The following is a 27,178-nucleotide window of genomic DNA, read 5'->3' on the forward strand; positions in this document are numbered from 1 at the left end:
GACCTGACTGTTGTGTTCAGGGAACCTACCTCACTACAGCAGAGACCTGACTGTTGTGTTCAGGGAACCCACCTCACCACAGCAGAGACCTGACTGTTGTGTTCAGGGAACCCACCTCACCACAGCAGAGACCTGACTGTTGTGTTCAGGGAACCCACCTCACCACAGCAGAGACCTGACTGTTGTGTTCAGGGAACCCACCTCACCACAGCAGAGACCTGACTATTGTGTTCAGGGAACCCACCTCACCACAGCAGAGACCTGACTGTTGTGTTCGGCGAATCCCACCTCACCACAGCAGAGACCTGACTGTTGAGCTCGGCGAATCCCACCTCACCCCAGCACAGACCTCACTGTTGAGCTCGGCCGAATCCCGCCTCACCACAGCAGAGACCTGACTGTTGTGTTCAGGGAACCCACCTCAACACAGCAGAGACCTGACTGTTGTGTTCAGGGAATCCACCTCACCACAGCAGAGACCTGACTGTTGAGCTCGGCGAATCCCACCTCACCACAGCAGAGACCTGACTGTGAAGCTCGGCGAATTCCACCTAACCACAGCAGAGTTCCTGACTGTTGTGTTCGGCGAATCCCACCTCACCACAGCAGAGACCTTACTGTTGTGTTCGGCGAATCCCACCTCACCATAGCACAGACCTGACTGTTGTGTTCAGGGAACCCACCTCAACACAGCAGAGACCTGACTGTTGTGTTCAGGGAACCCACCTCACCACAGCAGAGACCTGACTGTTGAGCTCGGCGAATCCCACCTCACCACAGCAGAGACCTGACTGTTGAGTTCGGCGAATCCCACCTCACCACAGCAGAAACCTGACTGTTGTGTTCGGCGAATCCCACCTCACCACAGCAGAGACCTGACTGTTGTGTTCGGCAAATCCCACCTCACCACAGCACAGACCTGACTGTTGTGTTCAGGGAACCCACCTCACCACAGCAGAGACCTGACTGTTGAGCTCGGCGAATCCCACCTCACCACAGCAGAGACCTGACAGTGTAGCTCGGCGAATCCCACCTAACCACAGCAGAGACCTGACTGTTGAGCTCGGCGAATCCCACCTCACCACAGCAGAGACCTGACTGTTGAGTTCGGCGATTCCCACCTCACCACAGCAGAGACCTGACTGTTGAGTTCGGTGAATCCCACCTCACCACAGCAGAGACCTGACTGTTGAGTTCGGCGAATCCCACCTCACCACAGCAGAGACCTGACTGTTGAGCTCGGCCAATTCCACCTCACCACAGCAGAGACCTGACTGTTGAGCTCGGCCAATCCCACCTCACCACAGCAGAGACCTGACTGTTGAGCTCGGCGAATCCCACCTCACCACAGCAGAGACCTGAAGGTTGTGTTCAGGGAACCCACCTCACCACAGTAGAGACCTGACTGTTGTGTTCAGGGAACCCACCTCACCACAGCAGAGACCTGACTGTTGTGTTCAGGGAACCCACCTCACCACAGCAGAGACCTCACTATTGTGTTCAGGGAACCCACCTCACCACAGCAGAAACCTGACTGTTGAGTTTGGCGAATCCCATCTCACCACAGCAGAGACCTGACTGTTGTGTTCGGCGAATCCCACCTCACCACAGCAGAGACCTGACTGTTGAGCTCGGCGAGTCCCACCTTACCACAGCAGAGACCTGACTGTTGAGCTCGGCGAATCCCACCTCACCACAGCAGAGACCTGACTGTTGTGTTCGGCGAATCCCACCTCACCACAGCAGAGACCTGACTGTTGTGTTCGGCGAATCCCACCTCACCACAGCACAGACCTGACTGTTAAGCTCGACGAATCCCACCTCACCACAGCAGAGACCTGACTGTTATGTTCGGCGAATCCCACCTCACCACAGCAGAGACCTGACTGTTAAGCTCGGCGAATCCCACCTTACCACAGCAGAGACCTGACTGTTGAGCTCGGCGAATCCCACCTCACCACAGCAGAGACCTGACTGTTGAGCTCGGCGAATCCCACCTCACCACAGCAGAGACCTGACTGTTGTGTTTGGCGAATCCCACCTCACCACAGCAGAGACCTGACTGTTGAGCTCGGCGAATCCCACCTCACCACAACAGAGACCTGACTGTTGTGTTCGGAGAATTCCACCTCACCACAGCAGAGACCTGACTGTTGTGTTCAGGGAACCCACCTCACCACAGCAGAGACCTGACTGTTGTGTTCAGGAAACCTACCTCAACACAGCAGAGACCTGACTATTGTGTTCAGGGAACCCACCTCACCACAGCAGAGACCTGACTGTTGAGCTCGGCGAATCCCATCTCACCACAGCAGAGACCTGACTGTTGTGTTCGGCGAATCCCACCTCACCACAGCAGAGACCTGACTGTTTTGTTCGGCGAATCCCACCTCACCACAGCAGAGACCTGACTGTTGTGTTCGGCGAATCCCACCTCACCCCAGCAGAGACCTGACTGTTGTGTTCGGCGAATCCCACCTCACCACAGCAGAGACCTGACTGTTGAGTTTGGCGAATCCCACCTCACCACAGCAGAAACCTGACTGTTGTGTTCGGCGAATCCCACCTCACCACAGCAGAGACCTGACTGTTGAGCTCGGCGAATCCCACCTCACCATAGCAGAGACCTGACTGTTGAGCTCGGCGAATCCCACCTCACCACAGCAGAGACCTGACTGTTGAGTTCGGCGAATCCCACCTCACCACAGCAGAGACCTGACTGTTGAGCTCGGCGAATCCCACCTCACCACAGCAGAGACCTGACTGTTGAGCTCAGCGAATCCCACCTCACCACAGCAGAGACCTGACTGTGGTGTTTGGTGAATCCCACCTCACCACAGCAGAGACCTGACTGTTGTGTTCGGCGAATCCCACCTCACCCCAGCAGAGACCTGACTGTTGTGTTCGGCGAATCCCACCTCACCACAGCAGAGACCTGACTGTTGAGTTCGGCGAATCCCACCTCACCACAGCAGAGACCTGACTGTTGAGTTCGGCGAATCCCACCTCACCACAGCAGAGACCTGACTGTTGAGTTTGGCAAATCCCACCTCACCATAGCAGAGACCTGACTGTTGTGTTCAGGGAACCCACCTCACCACAGCAGAGACCTGACTGTTGTGTTCAGGGAACCAACCTCACCACAGCAGAGACCTGACTGTTGTGTTCAGGGAACCCACCTCACCACAGCAGAGACCTGACTGTTGTGTTCAGGGAACCTACCTCACCACAGCAGAGACCTGACTGTTGTGTTCAGGGAACCTACCTCACCACAGCAGAGACCTGACTGTTGTGTTCAGGGAATCCACCTCACCACAGCAGAGACCTGACTGTTGTTTTCAGGGAACCCACCTCACCACAGCAGAGACCTGACTGTTGTGTTTGGCGAATCCCACCTCACCACAGCACAGACCTGACTGTTAAGCTCGACGAATCCCACCTCACCACAGCAGAGACCTGACTGTTATGTTCGGCGAATCCCACCTCACCACAGCAGAGACCTGACTGTTGAGCTCAGCGAATCCCACCTTACCACAGCAGAGACCTGACTGTTAAGCTCGGCGAATCCCACCTTACCACAGCAGAGACCTGACTGTTGAGCTCGGCGAATCCCACCTCACCACAGCAGAGACCTTACTGTTGAGCTCGGCGAATCCCATCTCACCACAGCAGAGACCTGACTGTTGTGTTCGGCGAATCCCACCTCACCACAGCAGAGACCTGACTGTTGAGCTTGGCGAATCCCACCTCACCACAACAGAGACCTGACTGTTGTGTTCGGAGAATTCCACCTCACCACAGCAGAGACCTGACTGTTGTGTTCAGGGAACCCACCTCACCACAGCAGAGACCTGACTGTTGTGTTCAGGGAACCTACCTCACCACAGCAGAGACCTGACTATTGTGTTCAGGGAACCCACCTCACCACAGCAGAGACCTGACTGTTGAGCTCGGCGAATCCCATCTCACCACAGCAGAGACCTGACTGTTGTGTTAGGCGAATCCCACCTCACCACAGCAGAGACCTGACTGTTTTGTTCGGCGAATCCCACCTCACCACAGCAGAGACCTGACTGTTGTGTTCGGCGAATCCCACCTCACCCCAGCAGAGACCTGACTGTTGTGTTCGGCGAATCCCACCTCACCACAGCAGAGACCTGACTGTTGAGTTTGGCGAATCCCACCTCACCACAGCAGAAACCTGACTGTTGTGTTCGGCGAATCCCACCTCACCACAGCAGAGACCTGACTGTTGAGCTCGGCGAATCCCACCTCACCATAGCCGAGACCTGACTGTTGAGCTCGGCGAATCCCACCTCACCACAGCAGAGACCTGACTGTTGAGTTCGGCGAATCCCACCTCACCACAGCAGAGACCTGACTGTTGAGCTCGGCGAATCCCACCTCACCACAGCAGAGACCTGACTGTGTAGCTCGGCGAATCGCACCTAATCACAGCAGAGACCTGACTGTTGTGTTCGGCGAATCCCACCTCACCACAGCAGAGACCTGACTGTTGTGTTTGGCGAATCCCACCTCAGCACAGCAGAAACCTGACTGTTGAGCTCGGCGAATCCCACCTCACCACAGAAGAGACCTGACTGTGGTGTTTGGTGAATCCCACCTCACCACAGCAGAGACCTGACTTTTGTGTTTGGCGAATCCCACCTCACCACAGCAGAAACCTGACTGTTGAGCTCAGCGAATCCCACCTCACCACAGCAGAGACCTGACTGTGGTGTTTGGTGAATCCCACCTCACCACAGCAGAGACCTGACTGTTGTGTTCGGCGAATCCCACCTCACCCCAGCAGAGACCTGACTGTTGTGTTCGGCGAATCCCACCTCACCACAGCAGAGACCTGACTGTTGAGTTCGGCGAATCCCACCTCACCACAGCAGAGACCTGACTGTTGAGTTCAGCGAATCCCACCTCACCACAGCAGAGACCTGACTGTTGAGTTTGGCAAATCCCACCTCACCATAGCAGAGACCTGACTGTTGTGTTCAGGGAACCCACCTCACCACAGCAGAGACCTGACTGTTGTGTTCAGGGAACCCACCTCACCACAGCAGAGACCTGACTGTTGTGTTCAGGGAACCCACCTCACCACAGCAGAGACCTGACTGTTGTGTTCAGGGAACCTACCTCACCACAGCAGAGACCTGACTGTTGTGTTCAGGGAACCTACCTCACCACAGCAGAGACCTGACTGTTGTGTTCAGGGAATCCACCTCACCACAGCAGAGACCTGACTGTTGTTTTCAGGGAACCCACCTCACCACAGCAGAGACCTGACTGTTGTGTTTGGCGAATCCCACCTCACCACAGCAGAGACCTGACTGTTGTGCTCGGCGAATCCCACCTCACCACAGCAGAGACCTGACTGTTGAGCAAGGCGAATACCACCTCACCACAGCAGAGACCTGACTGTTGTGTTCGGCGAATCCCACCTCACCACAGCAGAGACCTGACTGTTGTGTTCGGCGAATCCCACCTCACCCCAGCAGAGACCTGACTGTTGTGTTCGGCGAATCCCACCTCACCACAGCAGAGACCTGACTGTTGAGTTCGGCGAATACCACCTTACCACAGCAGAGACCTGACTGTTGAGTTCGGCGAATCCCACCTAACCACAGCAGAGACCTGACTGTTGAGTTCGGCGAATCCCCCCTCACCACAGCAGAGACCTGACTGTTGTGTTCTGGGAACCCACCTCACCACAGCAGAGACCTGACTGTTGTGTTCAGGGAACCTACCTCACCACAGTAGAGACCTGACTGTTGTGTTCAGGGAACCCACCTCACCACAGCAGAGACCTGACTGTTGTGTTCAGGGAACCCACCTCACCACAGCAGAGACCTCACTGTTGTGTTCAGGGAACCTACCTCACCACAGCAGAGACCTGACTGTTGTGTTCAGGGAACCTACCTCACTACAGCAGAGACCTGACTGTTGTGTTCAGGGAACCCACCTCACCACAGCAGAGACCTGACTGTTGTGTTCAGGGAACCCACCTCACCACAGCAGAGACCTGACTGTTGTGTTCAGGGAACCCACCTCACCACAGCAGAGACCTGACTGTTGTGTTCAGGGAACCCACCTCACCACAGCAGAGACCTGACTATTGTGTTCAGGGAACCCACCTCACCACAGCAGAGACCTGACTGTTGTGTTCGGCGAATCCCACCTCACCACAGCAGAGACCTGACTGTTGAGCTCGGCGAATCCCACCTCACCCCAGCACAGACCTCACTGTTGAGCTCGGCCGAATCCCGCCTCACCACAGCAGAGACCTGACTGTTGTGTTCAGGGAACCCACCTCAACACAGCAGAGACCTGACTGTTGTGTTCAGGGAATCCACCTCACCACAGCAGAGACCTGACTGTTGAGCTCAGCGAATCCCACCTCACCACAGCAGAGACCTGACTGTGAAGCTCGGCGAATTCCACCTAACCACAGCAGAGACCTGACTGTTGTGTTCGGCGAATCCCACCTCACCACAGCAGAGACCTTACTGTTGTGTTCGGCGAATCCCACCTCACCATAGCACAGACCTGACTGTTGTGTTCAGGGAACCCACCTCAACACAGCAGAGACCTGACTGTTGTGTTCAGGGAACCCACCTCACCACAGCAGAGACCTGACTGTTGAGCTCGGCGAATCCCACCTCACCACAGCAGAGACCTGACTGTTGAGTTCGGCGAATCCCACCTCACCACAGCAGAAACCTGACTGTTGAGCTTGGCGAATCCCACCTCACCACAGCAGAGACCTGAGTGTGGTGTTTGGTGAATCCCACCTCACCACAGCAGAGACCTGACTGTTGAGCTCGGTGAATCCCACCTCACCACAGCAGAGACCTGACTGTTGTGTTCGGCGAATCCCACCTCACCACAGCAGAGACCTGACTGTTGAGCTCGGCGAATCCCACCTCACCCCAGCACAGACCTGACTGTTGAGCTCGGCCGAATCCCGCCTCACCACAGCAGAGACCTGACTGTTGTGTTCAGGGAATCCACCTCACCACAGCAGAGACCTGACTGTTGAGCTCGGCGAATCCCACCTCACCACAGCAGAGACCTGACTGTGTAGCTCGGCGAATTCCACCTAACCACAGCAGAGACCTGACTGTTGTGTTCGGCGAATCCCACCTCACCACAGCAGAGACCTGACTGTTGTGTTCGGCAAATCCCACCTCACCACAGCACAGACCTGACTGTTGTGTTCAGGGAACCCACCTCACCACAGCAGAGACCTGACTGTTGAGCTCGGCGAATCCCACCTCACCACAGCAGAGACCTGACAGTGTAGCTCGGCGAATCCCACCTAACCACAGCAGAGACCTGACTGTTGAGCTCGGCGAATCCCACCTCACCACAGCAGAGACCTGACTGTTGAGTTCGGCGAATCCCACCTCACCACAGCAGAGACCTGACTGTTGAGTTCGGTGAATCCCACCTCACCACAGCAGAGACCTGACTGTTGAGTTCGGCGAATCCCACCTCACCACAGCAGAGACCTGACTGTTGAGCTCGGCCAATTCCACCTCACCACAGCAGAGACCTGACTGTTGAGCTCGGCCAATCCCACCTCACCACAGCAGAGACCTGACTGTTGAGCTCGGCGAATCCCACCTCACCACAGCAGAGACCTGAAGGTTGTGTTCAGGGAACCCACCTCACCACAGCAGAGAACTGACTGTTGTGTTCAGGGAACCCACCTCACCACAGCAGAGACCTGACTGTTGTGTTCAGGGAACCCACATCACCACAGCAGAGACCTGACTGTTGTGTTCAGGGAACCTACCTCACCACAGCAGAGACCTGACTGTTGTGTTTGGCGAATCCCACCTCACCACAGCAGAAACCTGACTGTTGAGCTCAGCGAATCCCACCTCACCACAGCAGAGACCTGACTGTGGTGTTTGGTGAATCCCACCTCACCACAGCAGAGACCTGACTGTTGTGTTCGGCGAATCCCACCTCACCCCAGCAGAGACCTGACTGTTGTGTTCGGCGAATCCCACCTCACCACAGCAGAGACCTGACTGTTGAGTTCGGCGAATCCCACCTCACCACAGCAGAGACCTGACTGTTGAGTTCAGCGAATCCCACCTCACCACAGCAGAGACCTGACTGTTGAGTTTGGCAAATCCCACCTCACCATAGCAGAGACCTGACTGTTGTGTTCAGGGAACCCACCTCACCACAGCAGAGACCTGACTGTTGTGTTCAGGGAACCCACCTCACCACAGCAGAGACCTGACTGTTGTGTTCAGGGAACCCACCTCACCACAGCAGAGACCTGACTGTTGTGTTCAGGGAACCTACCTCACCACAGCAGAGACCTGACTGTTGTGTTCAGGGAACCTACCTCACCACAGCAGAGACCTGACTGTTGTGTTCAGGGAATCCACCTCACCACAGCAGAGACCTGACTGTTGTTTTCAGGGAACCCACCTCACCACAGCAGAGACCTGACTGTTGTGCTCGGCGAATCCCACCTCACCACAGCAGAGACCTGACTGTTGAGCAAGGCGAATACCACCTCACCACAGCAGAGACCTGACTGTTGTGTTCGGCGAATCCCACCTCACCACAGCAGAGACCTGACTGTTGTGTTCGGCGAATCCCACCTCACCCCAGCAGAGACCTGACTGTTGTGTTCGGCGAATCCCACCTCACCACAGCAGAGACCTGACTGTTGAGTTCGGCGAATACCACCTTACCACAGCAGAGACCTGACTGTTGAGTTCGGCGAATCCCACCTCACCACAGCAGAGACCTGACTGTTGAGTTCGGCGAATCCCCCCTCACCACAGCAGAGACCTGACTGTTGAGTTTGGCGACTCCCACCTCACCATAGCAGAGACCTGACTGTTGTGTTCTGGGAACCCACCTCACCACAGCAGAGACCTGACTGTTGTGTTCAGGGAACCCACCTCACCACAGTAGAGACCTGACTGTTGTGTTCAGGGAACCCACCTCACCACAGCAGAGACCTGACTGTTGTGTTCAGGGAACCCACCTCACCACAGCAGAGACCTCACTGTTGTGTTCAGGGAACCTACCTCACCACAGCAGAGACCTGACTGTTGTGTTCGGGGAACCTACCTCACTACAGCAGAGACCTGACTGTTGTGTTCAGGGAACCCACCTCACCACAGCAGAGACCTGACTGTTGTGTTCAGGAAACCCACCTCACCACAGCAGAGACCTGACTGTTGTGTTCAGGGAACCCACCTCACCACAGCAGAGACCTGACTGTTGTGTTCAGGGAACCCACCTCACCACAGCAGAGACCTGACTATTGTGTTCAGGGAACCCACCTCACCACAGCAGAGACCTGACTGTTGTGTTCGGCGAATCCAACCTCACCACAGCAGAGACCTGACTGTTGAGCTCGGCGAATCCCACCTCACCCCAGCACAGACCTCACTGTTGAGCTCGGCCGAATCCCGCCTCACCACAGCAGAGACCTGACTGTTGTGTTCAGGGAACCCACCTCAACACAGCAGAGACCTGACTGTTGTGTTCAGGGAATCCACCTCACCACAGCAGAGACCTGACTGTTGAGCTCGGCGAATCCCACCTCACCACAGCAGAGACCTGACTGTGAAGCTCGGCGAATTCCACCTAACCACAGCAGAGACCTGACTGTTGTGTTCGGCGAATCCCACCTCACCACAGCAGAGACCTTACTGTTGTGTTCGGCGAATCCCACCTCACCATAGCACAGACCTGACTGTTGTGTTCAGGGAACCCACCTCAACACAGCAGAGACCTGACTGTTGTGTTCAGGGAACCCACCTCACCACAGCAGAGACCTGACTGTTGAGCTCGGCGAATCCCACCTCACCACAGCAGAGACCTGACTGTTGAGTTCGGCGAATCCCACCTCACCACAGCAGAAACCTCACTGTTGAGCTTGGCGAATCCCACCTCACCACAGCAGAGACCTGAGTGTGGTGTTTGGTGAATCCCACCTCACCACAGCAGAGACCTGACTGTTGAGCTCGGTGAATCCCACCTCACCACAGCAGAGACCTGACTGTTGTGTTCGGCGAATCCCACCTCACCACAGCAGAGACCTGACTGTTGAGCTCGGCGAATCCCACCTCACCCCAGCACAGACCTGACTGTTGAGCTCGGCCGAATCCCGCCTCACCACAGCAGAGACCTGACTGTTGTGTTCAGGGAATCCACCTCACCACAGCAGAGACCTGACTGTTGAGCTCGGCGAATCCCACCTCACCACAGCAGAGACCTGACTGTGTAGCTCGGCGAATTCCACCTAACCACAGCAGAGACCTGACTGTTGTGTTCGGCGAATCCCACCTCACCACAGCAGAGACCTGACTGTTGTGTTCGGCAAATCCCACCTCACCACAGCAGAGACCTGACTGTTGAGTTCGTTGAATCCCACCTCACCACAGCAGAGACCTGACAGTTGAGCTCGGCGTATCCCACCTCACCACAGCAGAGACCTGACTGTTGAGCTCGGCCAATCCCACCTCACCACAGCAAAGACCTGACTGTTGTGTTCGGCGAATCTCACCTCACCACAGCAGAGACCTGGCTGTTTTGTTCGGCGAATCCCACCTCACCACAGCAGAGACCTGACTGTTTTGTTCAGCGAATCCCACCTTACCACAGCAGAGACCTGACTGTCTTGTTCGGCGAAACCCACCTCACCACAGCAGAGACCTGACTGTTGTGTTCGGAGAATTCCACCTCACCACAGCAGAGACCTGACTGTTGTGTTCAGGGAACCCACCTCACTACAGCAGAGATCTGACTGTTGTGTTCAGGGAACCCACCTCACCACAGCAGAGACCTGACTGTTGTGTTCAGGGAACCCACCTCACCACAGCAGAGACCTGACTGTTGTATTCAGGGAACCTACCTCACCACAGCAGAGACCTGACTGTTGTATTCAGGGAACTCACCTCACCACAGCAGAGACCTGACTATTGTGTTCAGGGAACCCACCTCACCACAGCAGAAACCTGACTGTTGAGTTTGGCGAATCCCATCTCACCACAGCAGAGACCTGACTGTTGTGTTCGGCGAATCCCACCTCACCACAGCAGAGACCTGACTGTTGTGTTTGGCGAATCCCACCTCACCACAGCAGAGACCTGACTGTTGAGTTCGGCGAATACCACCTTACCACAGCAGAGACCTGACTGTTGAGTTTGGCGACTCCCACCTCAACATAGCAGAGACCTGACTGTTGTGTTCTGGGAACCCACCTCACCACAGCACAGACCTGACTGTTGTGTTCAGGGAACCCACCTCACCACAGTAGAGACCTGACTGTTGTGTTCAGGGAACCCACCTCACCACAGCAGAGACCTGACTGTTGTGTTCAGGGAACCCACCTCACCACAGCAGAGACCTCACTATTGTGTTCAGGGAACCCACCTCACCACAGCAGAAACCTGACTGTTGAGTTTGGCGAATCCCACCTTACCACAGCAGAGACCTGACTGTTGTGTTCGGCGAATCCCACCTCACCACAGCAGAGACCTGACTGTTGAGTTCGGCGAATCCCACCTCACCACAGCAGAGACCTGACTGTTGAGCTCGGCGAATCCCACCTTACCACAGCAGAGACCTGACTGTTGAGTTCGGCGAATCCCACCTCACCACAGCAGAGACCTGACTGTTGTGTTCGGCGAAACCCACCTCACCACAGCAGAGACCTGACTGTTGTGTTAAGGGAACCCACCTCACCACAGCAGAGACCTGACTGTTGTGTTCAGGGAACCCACCTCACCACAGCAGAGACCTGACTTTATGTGTTTGGCGAATCCCACCTCACTACAGCAGAGACCTGACTGTTGAGCTCGGCGAATCCCACCTCACCACAGCAGAGACCTGACTGTTGAGCTCGACGAATCCCACCTCACCACAGCAGAGACCTGACTGTTGAGTTCGTCGAATCCCACCTCACCACAGCAGAGACCTGACGGTTGAGCTCAGCGTATCCCACCTCACCACAGCAGAGACCTGACTGTTGAGCTCGGCCAATCCCACCTCACCACAGCAAAGACCTGACTGTTGAGCTCGGCCAATCCCACCTCACCACAGCAGAGACCTGACTGTTGAGCTCGGCCAATCCCACCTCACCACAGCAAAGACCTGACTGTTGAGTTTGGCGAATCCCACCTCACCACAGCATAGACCTGACTGTTGTGTTCGGCGAATCCCACCTCACCACAGCAGAGACCTGGCTGTTTTGTTCGGCGAATCCCACCTCACCACAGCAGAGACTAGACTGTTGTGTTCGGCGAATCCCACCTCACCACAGCAGAGACCTGACTGTCTTGTTCGGCGAAACCCACCTCACCACAGCAGAGACCTGACTGTTGTGTTCGGAGAATTCCACCTCACCACAGCAGAGACCTGACTGTTGTGTTCAGGGAACCCACCTCACTACAGCAGAGATCTGACTGTTGTGTTCAGGGAACCCACCTCACCACAGCAGAGACCTGACTGTTGTGTTCAGGGAACCCACCTCACCACAGCAGAGACCTGACTGTTGTGTTCAGGGAACCTACCTCACCACAGCAGAGACCTGACTGTTGTATTCAGGGAACTCACCTCACCACAGCAGAGACCTGACTGTTGTGTTCAGCAAACTCACCTCACCACAGCATAGACCTGACTGTTGTGTTCAGGGAACCCACCTCACCACAGCAGAGACCTGACTGTTGTGTTCAGGGAACCCGCCTCACCACGGCAGAGACCTGACTATTGTGTTCAGGGAACCCACCTCACCACAGCAGAAACCTGACTGTTGAGTTTGGCGAATCCCACCTTACCACAGCAGAGACCTGACTGTTGTGTTCGGCGAATCCCACCTCACCACAGCAGAGACCTGACTGTTGAGTTCGGCGAATCCCACCTCACCACAGCAGAGACCTGACTGTTGAGCTCGGCGAATCCCACCTTACCACAGCAGAGACCTGACTGTTGAGCTCGGTGAATCCCACCTCACCACAGCAGAGACCTGACTGTTGAGCTCGGCGAATTCCACCTCACCACAGCAAAGACCTGACTGTTGTGTTCGGCGAATCCCACCTCACCACAGCAGAGACCTGGCTGTTTTGTTCGGCGAATCCCACCTCACCACAGCAGAGACCTGACTGTTTTGTTCAGCGAATCCCACCTCACCACAGCAGAGACCTGACTGTCTTGTTCGGCGAAACCCACCTCACCACAGCAGAGACCTGACTGTTGTGTTCGGAGAATTCCACCTCACCACAGCAGAGACCTGACTGTTGTGTTCAGGGAACCCACCTCACTACAGCAGAGATCTGACTGTTGTGTTCAGGGAACCCACCTCACCACAGCAGAGACCTGACTGTTGTGTTCAGGGAACCCACCTCACCACAGCAGAGACCTGACTGTTGTGTTCAGGGAACCTACCTCACCACAGCAGAGACCTGACTGTTGTGTTCAGGGAATCCACCTCACCACAGCAGAGACCTGACTGTTGTATTCAGGGAACTCACCTCACCACAGCAGAGACCTGACTATTGTGTTCAGGGAACCCACCTCACCACAGCAGAAACCTGACTGTTGAGTTTGGCGAATCCCATCTCACCACAGCAGAGACCTGACTGTTGTGTTCGGCGAATCCCACCTCACCACAGCAGAGACCTGACTGTTGTGTTTGGCGAATCCCACCTCACCACAGCAGAGACCTGACTGTTGAGTTCGGCGAATACCACCTTACCACAGCAGAGACATGACTGTTGAGTTCGGCGAATCCCCCCTCACCACAGCAGAGACCTGACTGTTGAGTTTGGCGACTCCCACCTCACCATAGCAGAGACCTGACTGTTGTGTTCTGGGAACCCACCTCACCACAGCACAGACCTGACTGTTGTGTTCAGGGAACCCACCTCACCACAGTAGAGACCTGACTGTTGTGTTCAGGGAACCCACCTCACCACAGCAGAGACCTGACTGTTGTGTTCAGGGAACCCACCTCACCACAGCAGAGACCTCACTATTGTGTTCAGGGAACCCACCTCACCACAGCAGAAACCTGACTGTTGAGTTTGGCGAATCCCACCTTACCACAGCAGAGACCTGACTGTTGTGTTCGGCGAATCCCACCTCACCACAGCAGAGACCTGACTGTTGAGTTCGGCGAATCCCACCTCACCACAGCAGAGACCTGACTGTTGAGCTCGGCGAATCCCACCTTACCACAGCATAGACCTGACTGTTGAGCTCGGTGAATCCCACCTCACCACAGCAGAGACCTGACTGTTGAGTTCGGCGAATCCCACCTCACCACAGCAGAGACCTGACTGTTGTGTTCGGCGAATCCCACCTCACCAGTGCAGAGACCTGACTGTTGTGTTCAGGGAACCCACCTCACCACAGCAGAGACCTGACTGTTGAGTTCAGGGAACCCACCTCACCACAGCAGAGACCTGACTGTTGAGTTCGGCGAATCCCACCTCACCACAGCAGAGACCTGACTTTATGTGTTTGGCGAATCCCACCTCACTACAGCAGAGACCTGACTGTTGAGCTCGGCGAATCCCACCTCACCACAGCAGAGACCTGACTGTTGAGCTCGGCGAATCCCACCTCACCACAGCAGAGACCTGACTGTTGAGTTCGTCGAATCCCACCTCACCACAGCAGAGACCTGACTGTTGAGCTCGGCGTATCCCACCTCACCACAGCAGAGACCTGACTGTTGAGCTCGGCCAATCCCACCTCACCACAGCAAAGACCTGACTGTTGAGCTCGGCCAATCCCACCTCACCACAGCAGAGACCTGACTGTTGAGCTCGGCCAATCCCACCTCACCACAGCAAAGACCTGACTGTTGAGTTTGGCGAATCCCACCTCACCACAGCATAGACCTGACTGTTGTGTTCGGCGAATCCCACCTCACCACAGCAGAGACCTGGCTATTTTGTTCGGCGAATCCCACCTCACCACAGCAGAGACTAGACTGTTGTGTTCGGCGAATCCCACCTCACCACAGCAGAGACCTGACTGTCTTGTTCGGCGAAACCCACCTCACCACAGCAGAGACCTGACTGTTGTGTTCGGAGAATTCCACCTCACCACAGCAGAGACCTGACTGTTGTGTTCAGGGAACCCACCTCACCACAGCAGAGACCTGACTGTTGTGTTCAGGGAACCTACCTCACCACAGCAGAGACCTGACTGTTGTGTTCAGGGGATCCACCTCACCACAGCAGAGACCTGAATGTTGTATTCAGGGAACTCACCTCACCACAGCAGAGACCTGACTGTTGTGTTCAGCAAACTCACCTCACCACAGCATAGACCTGACTGTTGTGTTCAGGGAACCCACCTCACCACAGCAGAGACCTGACTGTTGTGTTCAGGGAACCCGCCTCACCACAGCAGAGACCTGACTATTGTGTTCAGGGAACCCACCTCACCACAGCAGAAACCTGACTGTTGAGTTTGGCGAATCCCACCTTACCACAGCAGAGACCTGACTGTTGTGTTCGGCGAATCCCACCTCACCACAGCAGAGACCTGACTGTTGAGTTCGGCGAATCCCACCTCACCACAGCAGAGACCTGACTGTTGAGCTCGGCGAATCCCACCTTACCACAGCAGAGACCTGACTGTTGAGCTCGGTGAATCCCACCTCACCACAGCAGAGACCTGACTGTTGAGCTCGGCGAATTCCACCTCACCACAGCAGAGACCTGACTGTTGTGTTCGGCGAAGCCCACCTCACCACAGCAGAGACCTGACTGTTGTGTTCGGCGAATCCCACCTCACCACAGCACAGACCTGACTGTTAAGCTCGGCGAATCCCACCTCACCACAGCAGAGACCTGACTGTTGAGCTCGGCGAATCCCACCTCACCACAGCAGAGACCTGACTGTTGTGTTCGGAGAATTCCACCTCACCACAGCAGAGACCTGACTGTTGTGTTCAGGGAACCCACCTCACCACAGCAGAGACCTGACTGTTGTGTTCAGGGAACCTACCTCACCACAGCAGAGACCTGACTATTGTGTTCAGGGAACCCACCTCACCACAGCAGAGACCTGACTGTTGAGCTCGGCGAATCCCATCTCACCACAGCAGAGACCTGACTGTTGTGTTCGGCGAATCCCACCTCACCACAGCAGAGACCTGACTGTTTTGTTCGGCGAATCCCACCTCACCACAGCAGAGACCTGACTGTTGTGTTCAGCGAATCCCACCTCACCCCAGCAGAGACCTGACTGTTGTGTTCGGCGAATCCCACCTCACCACAGCAGAGACCTGACTGTTGTGTTCGGCGAATCCCACCTCACCACAGCAGAGACCTGACTGTGTAGCTCAGCGAATCCCACCTCACCACAGCAGAGACCTGACTGTTGTGTTCAGGGAACCCGCCTCACCACAGCAGAGACCTGACTATTGTGTTCAGGGAACCCACCTCACCACAGCAGAAACCTGACTGTTGAGTTTGGCGAATCCCACCTTACCACAGCAGAGACCTGACTGTTGTGTTCGGCGAATCCCACCTCACCACAGCAGAGACCTGACTGTTGTGTTCAGGGAACCCACCTCACTACAGCAGAGATCTGACTGTTTTGTTCGGCGAATCCCACCTCACCACAGCAGAGACTAGACTGTTGTGTTCGGCGAATCCCACCTCACCACAGCAGAGACTAGACTGTTGTGTTCGGCGAATCCCACCTCACCACAACAGAGACCTGACTGTTGTGTTCAGGGAACCCACCTCACTACAGCAGAGATCTGACTGTTTTGTTCGGCGAATCCCACCTCACCACAGCAGAGACCTGACTGTTTTGTTCGGCGAATCCCACCTCACCACAGCAGAGACCTGACTGTTGTGTTCGGCGAATCCCACCTCACCCCAGCAGAGACCTGACTGTTGTGTTCGGCGAATCCTACCTCACCACAGCAGAGACCTGACTGTTGTGTTCGGCGAATCCCACCTCACCACAGCAGAGACCTGACTGTGTAGCTCAGCGAATCCCACCTCACCACAGCAGAGACCTGACTGTTGTGTTCAGGGAACCCGCCTCACCACAGCAGAGACCTGACTATTGTGTTCAGGGAACCCACCTCACCACAGCAGAGACCTGGCTGTTTTGTTCGGCGAATCCCACCTCACCACAGCAGAGACTAGACTGTTGTGTTCGGCGAATCCCACCTCACCACAGCAGAGACCTGACTGTCTTGTTCGGCGAAACCCACCTCACCACAGCAGAGACCTGACTGTTGTGTTCGGAGAATTCCACCTCACCACAGCAGAGACCTGACTGTTGTGTTCAGGGAACCCACCTCACTACAGCAGAGATCTGACTGTTGTGTTCAGGGAACCCACCTCACCACAGCAGAGACCTGACTGTTGTGTTCAGGGAACCCACCTCACCACAGCAGAGACCTGACTGTTGTGTTCAGGGAACCTACCTCACCACAGCAGAGACCTGACTGTTGTGTTCAGGGGATCCACCTCACCACAGCAGAGACCTGACTGTTGTATTCAGGGAACTCACCTCACCACAGCAGAGACCTGACTGTTGTGTTCAGCAAACTCACCTCACCACAGCATAGACCTGACTGTTGTGTTCAGGGAACCCACCTCACCACAGCAGAGACCTGACTGTTGTGTTCAGGGAACCCGCCTCACCACAGCAGAGACCTGACTATTGTGTTCAGGGAACCCACCTCACCACAGCAGAAACCTGACTGTTGAGTTTGGCGAATCCCACCTCACCACAGCAGAGACCTGACTGTTGAGTTCGGCGAATCCCACCTCACCACAGCAGAGACCTGACTGTTGAGCTCGGCGAATCCCACCTTACCACAGCAGAGACCTGACTGTTGAGCTCGGTGAATCCCACCTCACCACAGCAGAGACCTGACTGTTGAGCTCGGCGAATTCCACCCCACCACAGCAGAGACCTGACTGTTGTGTTCGGCGAAGCCCACCTCACCACAGCAGAGACCTGACTGTTGTGTTCGGCGAATCCCACCTCACCACAGCACAGACCTGACTGTTAAGCTCGGCGAATCCCACCTCACCACAGCAGAGACCTGACTGTTGAGCTCGGCGAATCCCACCTTACCACAGCAGAGACCTGACTGTTGAGCTCGGCGAATCCCACCTCACCACAGCAGAGACCTGACTGTTGTGTTCGGAGAATTCCACCTCACCACAGCAGAGACCTGACTGTTGTGTTCAGGGAACCCACCTCACCACAGCAGAAACCTGACTGTTGTGTTCAGGGAACCTACCTCACCACAGCAGAGACCTGACTATTGTGTTCAGGGAACCCACCTCACCACAGCAGAGACCTGACTGTTGAGCTCGGCGAATCCCATCTCACCACAGCAGAGACCTGACTGTTGTGTTCGGCGAATCCCACCTCACCACAGCAGAGACCTGACTGTTTTGTTCGGCGAATCCCACCTCACCACAGCAGAGACCTGACTGTTGTGTTCGGCGAATCCCACCTCACCCCAGCAGAGACCTGAATGTTGTGTTCGGCGAATCCCACCTCACCACAGCAGAGACCTGACTGTTGTGTTCGGCGAATCCCACCTCACCACAGCAGAGACCTGACTGTGTAGCTCAGCGAATCCCACCTCACCACAGCAGAGACCTGACTGTTGTGTTCAGGGAACCCGCCTCACCACAGCAGAGACCTGACTATTGTGTTCAGGGAACCCACCTCACCACAGCAGAAACCTGACTGTTGAGTTTGGCGAATCCCACCTTACCACAGCAGAGACCTGACTGTTGTGTTCGGCGAATCCCACCTCACCACAGCAGAGACCTTACTGTTGAGTTCGGCGAATCCCACCTCACCACAGCAGAGACCTGACTGTTGAGCTCGGCGAATCCCACCTTACCACAGCAGAGACCTGACTGTTGAGCTCGGTGAATCCCACCTCACCACAGCAGAGACCTGACTGTTGAGCTCGGCGAATTCCACCTCACCACAGCAGAGACCTGACTGTTGTGTTCGGCGAAGCCCACCTCACCACAGCAGAGACCTGACTGTTGTGTTCGGCGAATCCCACCTCACCAGAGCACAGACCTGACTGTTAAGCTCGGCGAATCCCACCTCACCACAGCAGAGACCTGACTGTTGAGCTCGGCGAATCCCACCTTACCACAGCAGAGACCTGACTGTTGAGCTCGGCGAATCCCACCTCACCACAGCAGAGACCTGACTGTTGTGTTCGGAGAATTCCACCTCACCACAGCAGAGACCTGACTGTTGTGTTCAGGGAACCCACCTCACCACAGCAGAGACCTGACTGTTGTGTTCAGGGAACCTACCTCACCACAGCAGAGACCTGACTATTGTGTTCAGGGAACCCACCTCACCACAGCAGAGACCTGACTGTTCAGCTCGGCGAATCCCATCTCACCACAGCAGAGACCTGACTGTTGTGTTCGGCGAATCCCACCTCACCACAGCAGAGACCTGACTGTTGTGTTTGGCGAATCCCACCTCACCCCAGCAGAGACCTGACTGTTGTGTTCGGCGAATCCCACCTCACCACAGCAGAGACCTGACTGTTGAGTTTGGCGAATCCCACCTCACCACAGCAGAGACCTGACTGTTGTGTTCGGCGAATCCCACCTCACCACAGCAGAGACCTGACTGTGTAGCTCAGCGAATCCCACCTCACCACAGCAGAGACCTGACTGTTGTGTTCAGGGAACCCACCTCACCACAGCAGAGACCTGACTGTTGAGCTCGGCCAATCCCACCTCACCACAGCAAAGGCCTGACTGTTGAGTTTGGCGAATCCCACCTCACCACAGCATAGACCTGACTGTTGTGTTCGGCGAATCCCACCTCACCACAGCAGAGACCTGGCTGTTTTGTTCGGCGAATCCCACCTCACCACAGCAGAGACCTGACTGTTTTGTTCAGCGAATCCCACCTCACCACAGCAGAGACCTGACTGTCTTGTTCGGCGAAACCTACCTCACCACAGCAGAGACCTGACTGTTGTGTTCGGAGAATTCCACCTCACCACAGCAGAGACCTGACTGTTGTGTTCAGGGAACCCACCTCACTACAGCAGAGATCTGACTGTTGTGTTCAGGGAACCCACCTCACCACAGCAGAGACCTGACTGTTGTGTTCAGGGAACCCACCTCACCACAGCAGAGACCTGACTGTTGTGTTCAGGGAACCTACCTCACCACAGCAGAGACCTGACTGTTGTGTTCAGGGAATCCACCTCACCACAGCAGAGACCTGACTGTTGTATTCAAGGAACTCACCTCACCACAGCAGAGACCTGACTATTGTGTTCAGGGAACCCACCTCACCACAGCAGAAACCTGACTGTTGAGTTTGGCGAATCCCATCTCACCACAGCAGAGACCTGACTGTTGTGTTCGGCGAATCCCACCTCACCACAGCAGAGACCTGACTGTTGTGTTTGGCGAATCCCACCTCACCACAGCAGAGACCTGACTGTTGAGTTCGGCGAATACCACCTTACCACAGCAGAGACATGACTGTTGAGTTCGGCGAGTCCCACCTTACCACAGCAGAGACCTGACTGTTGAGCTCGGCGAATCCCACCTCACCACAGCAGAGACCTGACTGTTGAGTTCGGCTAATCCCACCTCACCACAGCAGAGACCTGACTGTTGAGCTCGGCGAATCCCACCTCACCACAGCAGAGACCTGACTGTTGTGTTCGGCGAATCCCACCTCACCACAGCAGAGACCTGACTGTTGTGTTCGGCGAATCCCACCTCACCACAGCACAGACCTGACTGTTAAGCTCGACGAATCCCACCTCACCACAGCAGAGACCTGACTGTTATGTTCGGCGAATCCCACCTCACCACAGCAGAGACCTGACTGTTGAGCTCGGCGAATCCCACCTTACCACAGCAGAGACCTGACTGTTAAGCTCGGCGAATCCCACCTTACCACAGCAGAGACCTGACTGTTGAGCTCGGCGAATCCCACCTCACCACAGCAGAGACCTGACTGTTGAGCTCGGCGAATCCCACCTCACCACAGCAGAGACCTGACTGTTGTGTTCGGCGAATCCCACCTCACCACAGCAGAGACCTGACTGTTGAGCTCGGCGAATCCCACCTCACCACAGCAGAAACCTGACTGTTGAGCTCGGCGAATCCCACCTCACCACAGCAGAGACCTGACTGTTGTGTTCGGCGAATCCCACCTCACCACAGCAGAGACCTGACTGTTGAGCTCGGCGAATCCCACCTCACCACAACAGAGACCTGACTGTTGTGTTCGGAGAATTCCACCTCACCACAGCAGAGACCTGACTGTTGTGTTCAGGGAACCCACCTCACCACAGCAGAGACCTGACTGTTGTGTTCAGGGAACCTACCTCACCACAGCAGAGACCTGACTATTGTGTTCAGGGAACCCACCTCACCACAGCAGAGACCTGACTGTTGAGCTCGGAGAATCCCATCTCACCACAGCAGAGACCTGACTGTTGTGTTCGGCGAATCCCACCTCACCACAGCAGAGACCTGACTGTTTTGTTCGGCGAATCCCACCTCACCACAGCAGAGACCTAACTGTTGTGTTCGGCGAATCCCACCTCACCACAGCAGAGACCTGACTGTTGTGTTCGGCGAATACCACCTCACCACAGCAGAGACCTGACTGTTGAGTTTGGCGAATCCCACCTCACCACAGCAGAAACCTGACTGTTGTGTTCGGCGAATCCCACCTCACCACAGCAGAGACCTGACTGTTGAGCTCGGCGAATCCCACCTCACCATAGCAGAGACCTGACTGTTGAGCTCGGCGAATCCCACCTCACCACAGCAGAGACCTGACTGTTGAGCTCGGCGAATCCCACCTCACCACAGCAGAGACCTGACTGTGTAGCTCGGCGAATCGCACCTAATCACAGCAGAGACCTGACTGTTGTGTTCGGCGAATCCCACCTCACCACAGCAGAGACCTGACTGTTGTGTTTGGCGAATCCCACCTCACCACATCAGAAACCTGACTGTTGAGCTCGGCGAATCCCACCTCACCACAGAAGAGACCTGACTGTGGTGTTTGGTGAATCCCACCTCACCACAGCAGAGACCTGACTTTTGTGTTTGGCGAATCCCACCTCACCACAGCAGAAACCTGACTGTTGAGCTCAGCGAATCCCACCTCACCACAGCAGAGACCTGACTGTGGTGTTTGGTGAATCCCACCTCACCACAGCAGAGACCTGACTGTTGGGTTCGGCGAATCCCACCTCACCCCAGCAGAGACCTGACTGTTGTGTTCGGCGAATCCCACCTCACCACAGCAGAGACCTGACTGTTGAGTTCGGCGAATCCCACCTCACCACAGCAGAGACCTGACTGTTGAGTTCGGCGAATCCCACCTCACCACAGCAGAGACCTGACTGTTGTGTTCAGGGAACCCACCTCACCACAGCAGAGACCTGACTGTTGTGTTCAGGGAACCCACCTCACCACAGCAGAGACCTGACTGTTGTGTTCAGGGAACCCACCTCACCACAGCAGAGACCTGACTGTTGTGTTCAGGGAACCCACCTCACCACAGCAGAGACCTGACTGTTGTGTTCTGGGAACCCACCTCACCACAGCACAGACCTGACTGTTGTGTTCAGGGAACCCACCTCACCACAGTAGAGACCTGACTGTTGTGTTCAGGGAACCCACCTCACCACAGCAGAGACCTGACTGTTGTGTTCAGGGAACCCACCTCACCACAGCAGAGACCTCACTATTGTGTTCAGGGAACCCACCTCACCACAGCAGAAACCTGACTGTTGAGTTTGGCGAATCCCATCTCACCACAGCAGAGACCTGACTGTTGTGTTCGGCAAATCCCACCTCACCACAGCAGAGACCTGACTGTTGAGCTCGGCGAGTCCCACCTTACCACAGCAGAGACCTGACTGTTGAGCTCGGCGAATCCCACCTCACCACAGCAGAGACCTGACTGTTGAGTTTGGCTAATCCCACCTCACCACAGCAGAGACCTGACTGTTGAGCTCGGCGAATCCCACCTCACCACAGCAGAGACCTGACTGTTGTGTTCGGCGAATCCCACCTCACCACAGCAGAGACCTGACTGTTGTGTTCGGCGAATCCCACCTCACCACAGCACAGACCTGACTGTTAAGCTCGACGAATCCCACCTCACCACAGCAGAGACCTGACTGTTATGTTCGGCGAATCCCACCTCACCACAGCAGAGACCTGACTGTTGAGCTCGGCGAATGCCACCTTACCACAGCAGAGACCTGACTGTGAAGCTCGGCGAATCCCACCTTACCACAGCAGAGACCTGACTGTTGAGCTCGGCGAATCCCACCTCACCACAGCTGAGACCTGACTGTTGAGCTCGGCGAATCCCACCTCACCACAGCAGAGACCTGACTGTTGTGTTCAGGGAACCCACCTCACCACAGCAGAGACCTGACTGTTGTGTTCAGGGAACCTACCTCACCACAGCAGAGAATTGACTATTGTGTTCAGGGAACCCACCTCACCACAGCAGAGACCTGACTGTTGAGCTCGGCGAATCCCATCTCACCACAGCAGAGACCTGACTGTTGTGTTCGGCGAATCCCACCTCACCACAGCAGAGACATGACTGTTTTGTTCGGCGAATCCCACCTCACCACAGCAGAGACCTGACTGTTGAGCTCGGCGAATCCCACCTCACCACAGCAGAGACCTGACTGTGTAGCTCGGCGAATCGCACCTAATCACAGCAGAGACCTGACTGTTGTGTTCGGCGAATCCCACCTCACCACAGCAGAGACCTGACTGTTGTGTTTGGCGAATCCCACCTCACCACATCAGAAACCTGACTGTTGAGCTCGGCGAATCCCACCTCACCACAGAAGAGACCTGACTGTGGTGTTTGGTGAATCCCACCTCACCACAGCAGAGACCTGACTTTTGTGTTTGGCGAATCCCACCTCACCACAGCAGAAACCTGACTGTTGAGCTCAGCGAATCCCACCTCACCACAGCAGAGACCTGACTGTGGTGTTTGGTGAATCCCACCTCACCACAGCAGAGACCTGACTGTTGGGTTCGGCGAATCCCACCTCACCCCAGCAGAGACCTGACTGTTGTGTTCGGCGAATCCCACCTCACCACAGCAGAGACCTGACTGTTGAGTTCGGCGAATCCCACCTCACCACAGCAGAGACCTGACTGTTGTGTTCAGGGAACCCACCTCACCACAGCAGAGACCTGACTGTTGTGTTCAGGGAACCCACCTCACCACAGCAGAGACCTGACTGTTGTGTTCAGGGAACCCACCTCACCACAGCAGAGACCTGACTGTTGTGTTCAGGGAACCCACCTCACCACAGCAGAGACCTGACTGTTGTGTTCTGGGAACCCACCTCACCACAGCACAGACCTGACTGTTGTGTTCAGGGAACCCACCTCACCACAGTAGAGACCTGACTGTTGTGTTCAGGGAACCCACCTCACCACAGCAGAGACCTGACTGTTGTGTTCAGGGAACCCACCTCACCACAGCAGAGACCTCACTATTGTGTTCAGGGAACCCACCTCACCACAGCAGAAACCTGACTGTTGAGTTTGGCGAATCCCATCTCACCACAGCAGAGACCTGACTGTTGTGTTCGGCAAATCCCACCTCACCACAGCAGAGACCTGACTGTTGAGCTCGGCGAGTCCCACCTTACCACAGCAGAGACCTGACTGTTGAGCTCGGCGAATCCCACCTCACCACAGCAGAGACCTGACTGTTGAGTTTGGCTAATCCCACCTCACCACAGCAGAGACCTGACTGTTGAGCTCGGCGAATCCCACCTCACCACAGCAGAGACCTGACTGTTGTGTTCGGCGAATCCCACCTCACCACAGCAGAGACCTGACTGTTGTGTTCGGCGAATCCCACCTCACCACAGCACAGACCTGACTGTTAAGCTCGACGAATCCCACCTCACCACAGCAGAGACCTGACTGTTATGTTCGGCGAATCCCACCTCACCACAGCAGAGACCTGACTGTTGAGCTCGGCGAATGCCACCTTACCACAGCAGAGACCTGACTGTGAAGCTCGGCGAATCCCACCTTACCACAGCAGAGACCTGACTGTTGAGCTCGGCGAATCCCACCTCACCACAGCTGAGACCTGACTGTTGAGCTCGGCGAATCCCACCTCACCACAGCAGAGACCTGACTGTTGTGTTCAGGGAACCCACCTCACCACAGCAGAGACCTGACTGTTGTGTTCAGGGAACCTACCTCACCACAGCAGAGAATTGACTATTGTGTTCAGGGAACCCACCTCACCACAGCAGAGACCTGACTGTTGAGCTCGGCGAATCCCATCTCACCACAGCAGAGACCTGACTGTTGTGTTCGGCGAATCCCACCTCACCACAGCAGAGACATGACTGTTTTGTTCGGCGAATCCCACCTCACCACAGCAGAGACCTGACTGTTGTGTTCGGCGAATCCCACCTCACCCCAGCAGAGACCTGACTGTTGTGTTCGGCGAATCCCACCTCACCACAGCAGAGACCTGACTGTTGAGTTTGGCGAATCCCACCTCACCACAGCAGAAACCTGACTGTTGTGTTCGGCGAATCCCACCTCACCACAGCAGAGACCTGACTGTTGAGCTCGGCGAATCCCACCTCACCATAGCAGAGACCTGACTGTTGAGCTCGGCGAATCCCACCTCACCACAGCAGAGACCTGACTGTTGAGTTCGGCGAATCCCACCTCACCACAGCAGAGACCTGACTGTTGAGCTCGGCGAATCCCACCTCACCACAGCAGAGACCTGACTGTGTACCTCGGCGAATCGCACCTAATCACAGCAGAGACCTGACTGTTGTGTTCGGCGAATCCCACCTCACCACAGCAGAGACCTGACTGTTGTGTTCGGCGAATCCCACCTCACCCCAGCAGAGACCTGACTGTTGTGTTCGGCGAATCCCACCTCACCACAGCAGAAACCTGACTGTTGAGTTCGGCGAATCCCACCTCACCACAGCAGAGACCTGACTGTTGAGTTCGGCGAATCCCACCTCACCACAGCAGAGACCTGACTGTTGAGTTTGGCAAATCCCACCTCACCATAGCAGAGACCTGACTGTTGTGTTCAGGGAACCCACCTCACCACAGCAGAGACCTGACTGTTGTGTTCAGGGAACCCACCTCACCACAGCAGAGACCTGACTGTTGTGTTCAGGGAACGCACCTCACCACAGCAGAGACCTGACTGTTGTGTTCAGGGAACCTACCTCACCACAGCAGAGACCTGACTGTTGTGTTCAGGGAACCTACCTCACCACAGCAGAGACCTGACTGTTGTGTTCAGGGAATCCACCTCACCACAGCAGAGACCTGACTGTTGTTTTCAGGGAACCCACCTCACCACAGCAGAGACCTGACTGTTGTGTTCGGCAAATCCCACCTCACCACAGCACAGAACTGACTGTTGTGTTCAGGGAACCCACCTCAACACAGCAGAGACCTGACTGTTGTGTTCAGGGAACCCACCTCACCACAGCAGAGACCTGACTGTTGTGCTCGGCGAATCCCACCTCACCACAGCAGAGACCTGACTGTTGAGCAAGGCGAATACCACCTCACCACAGCAGAGACCTGACTGTTGTGTTCGGCGAATCCCACCTCACCACAGCAGAGACCTGACTGTTGTGTTCGGTGAATCCCACCTCACCCCAGCAGAGACCTGACTGTTGTGTTCGGCGAATCCCACCTCACCACAGCAGAGACCTGACTGTTGAGTTCGGCGAATACCACCTTACCACAGCAGAGACCTGACTGTTGAGTTCGGCGAATCCCACCTAACCACAGCAGAGACCTGACTGTTGAGTTCGGCGAATCCCCCCTCACCACAGCAGAGACCTGACTGTTGAGTTTGGCGACTCCCACCTCACCATAGCAGAGACCTGACTGTTGTGTTCTGGGAACCCACCTCACCACAGCAGAGACCTGACTGTTGTGTTCAGGGAACCCACCTCACCACAGTAGAGACCTGACTGTTGTGTTCGGGGAACCCACCTCACCACAGCAGAGACCTGACTGTTGTGTTCAGGGAACCCACCTCACCACAGCAGAGACCTCACTGTTGTGTTCAGGGAACCTACCTCACCACAGCAGAG

Source organism: Hyperolius riggenbachi, chromosome 2 (assembly GCF_040937935.1).
Source record: "Hyperolius riggenbachi isolate aHypRig1 chromosome 2, aHypRig1.pri, whole genome shotgun sequence".
NCBI lineage: Eukaryota > Metazoa > Chordata > Amphibia > Anura > Hyperoliidae > Hyperolius > Hyperolius riggenbachi.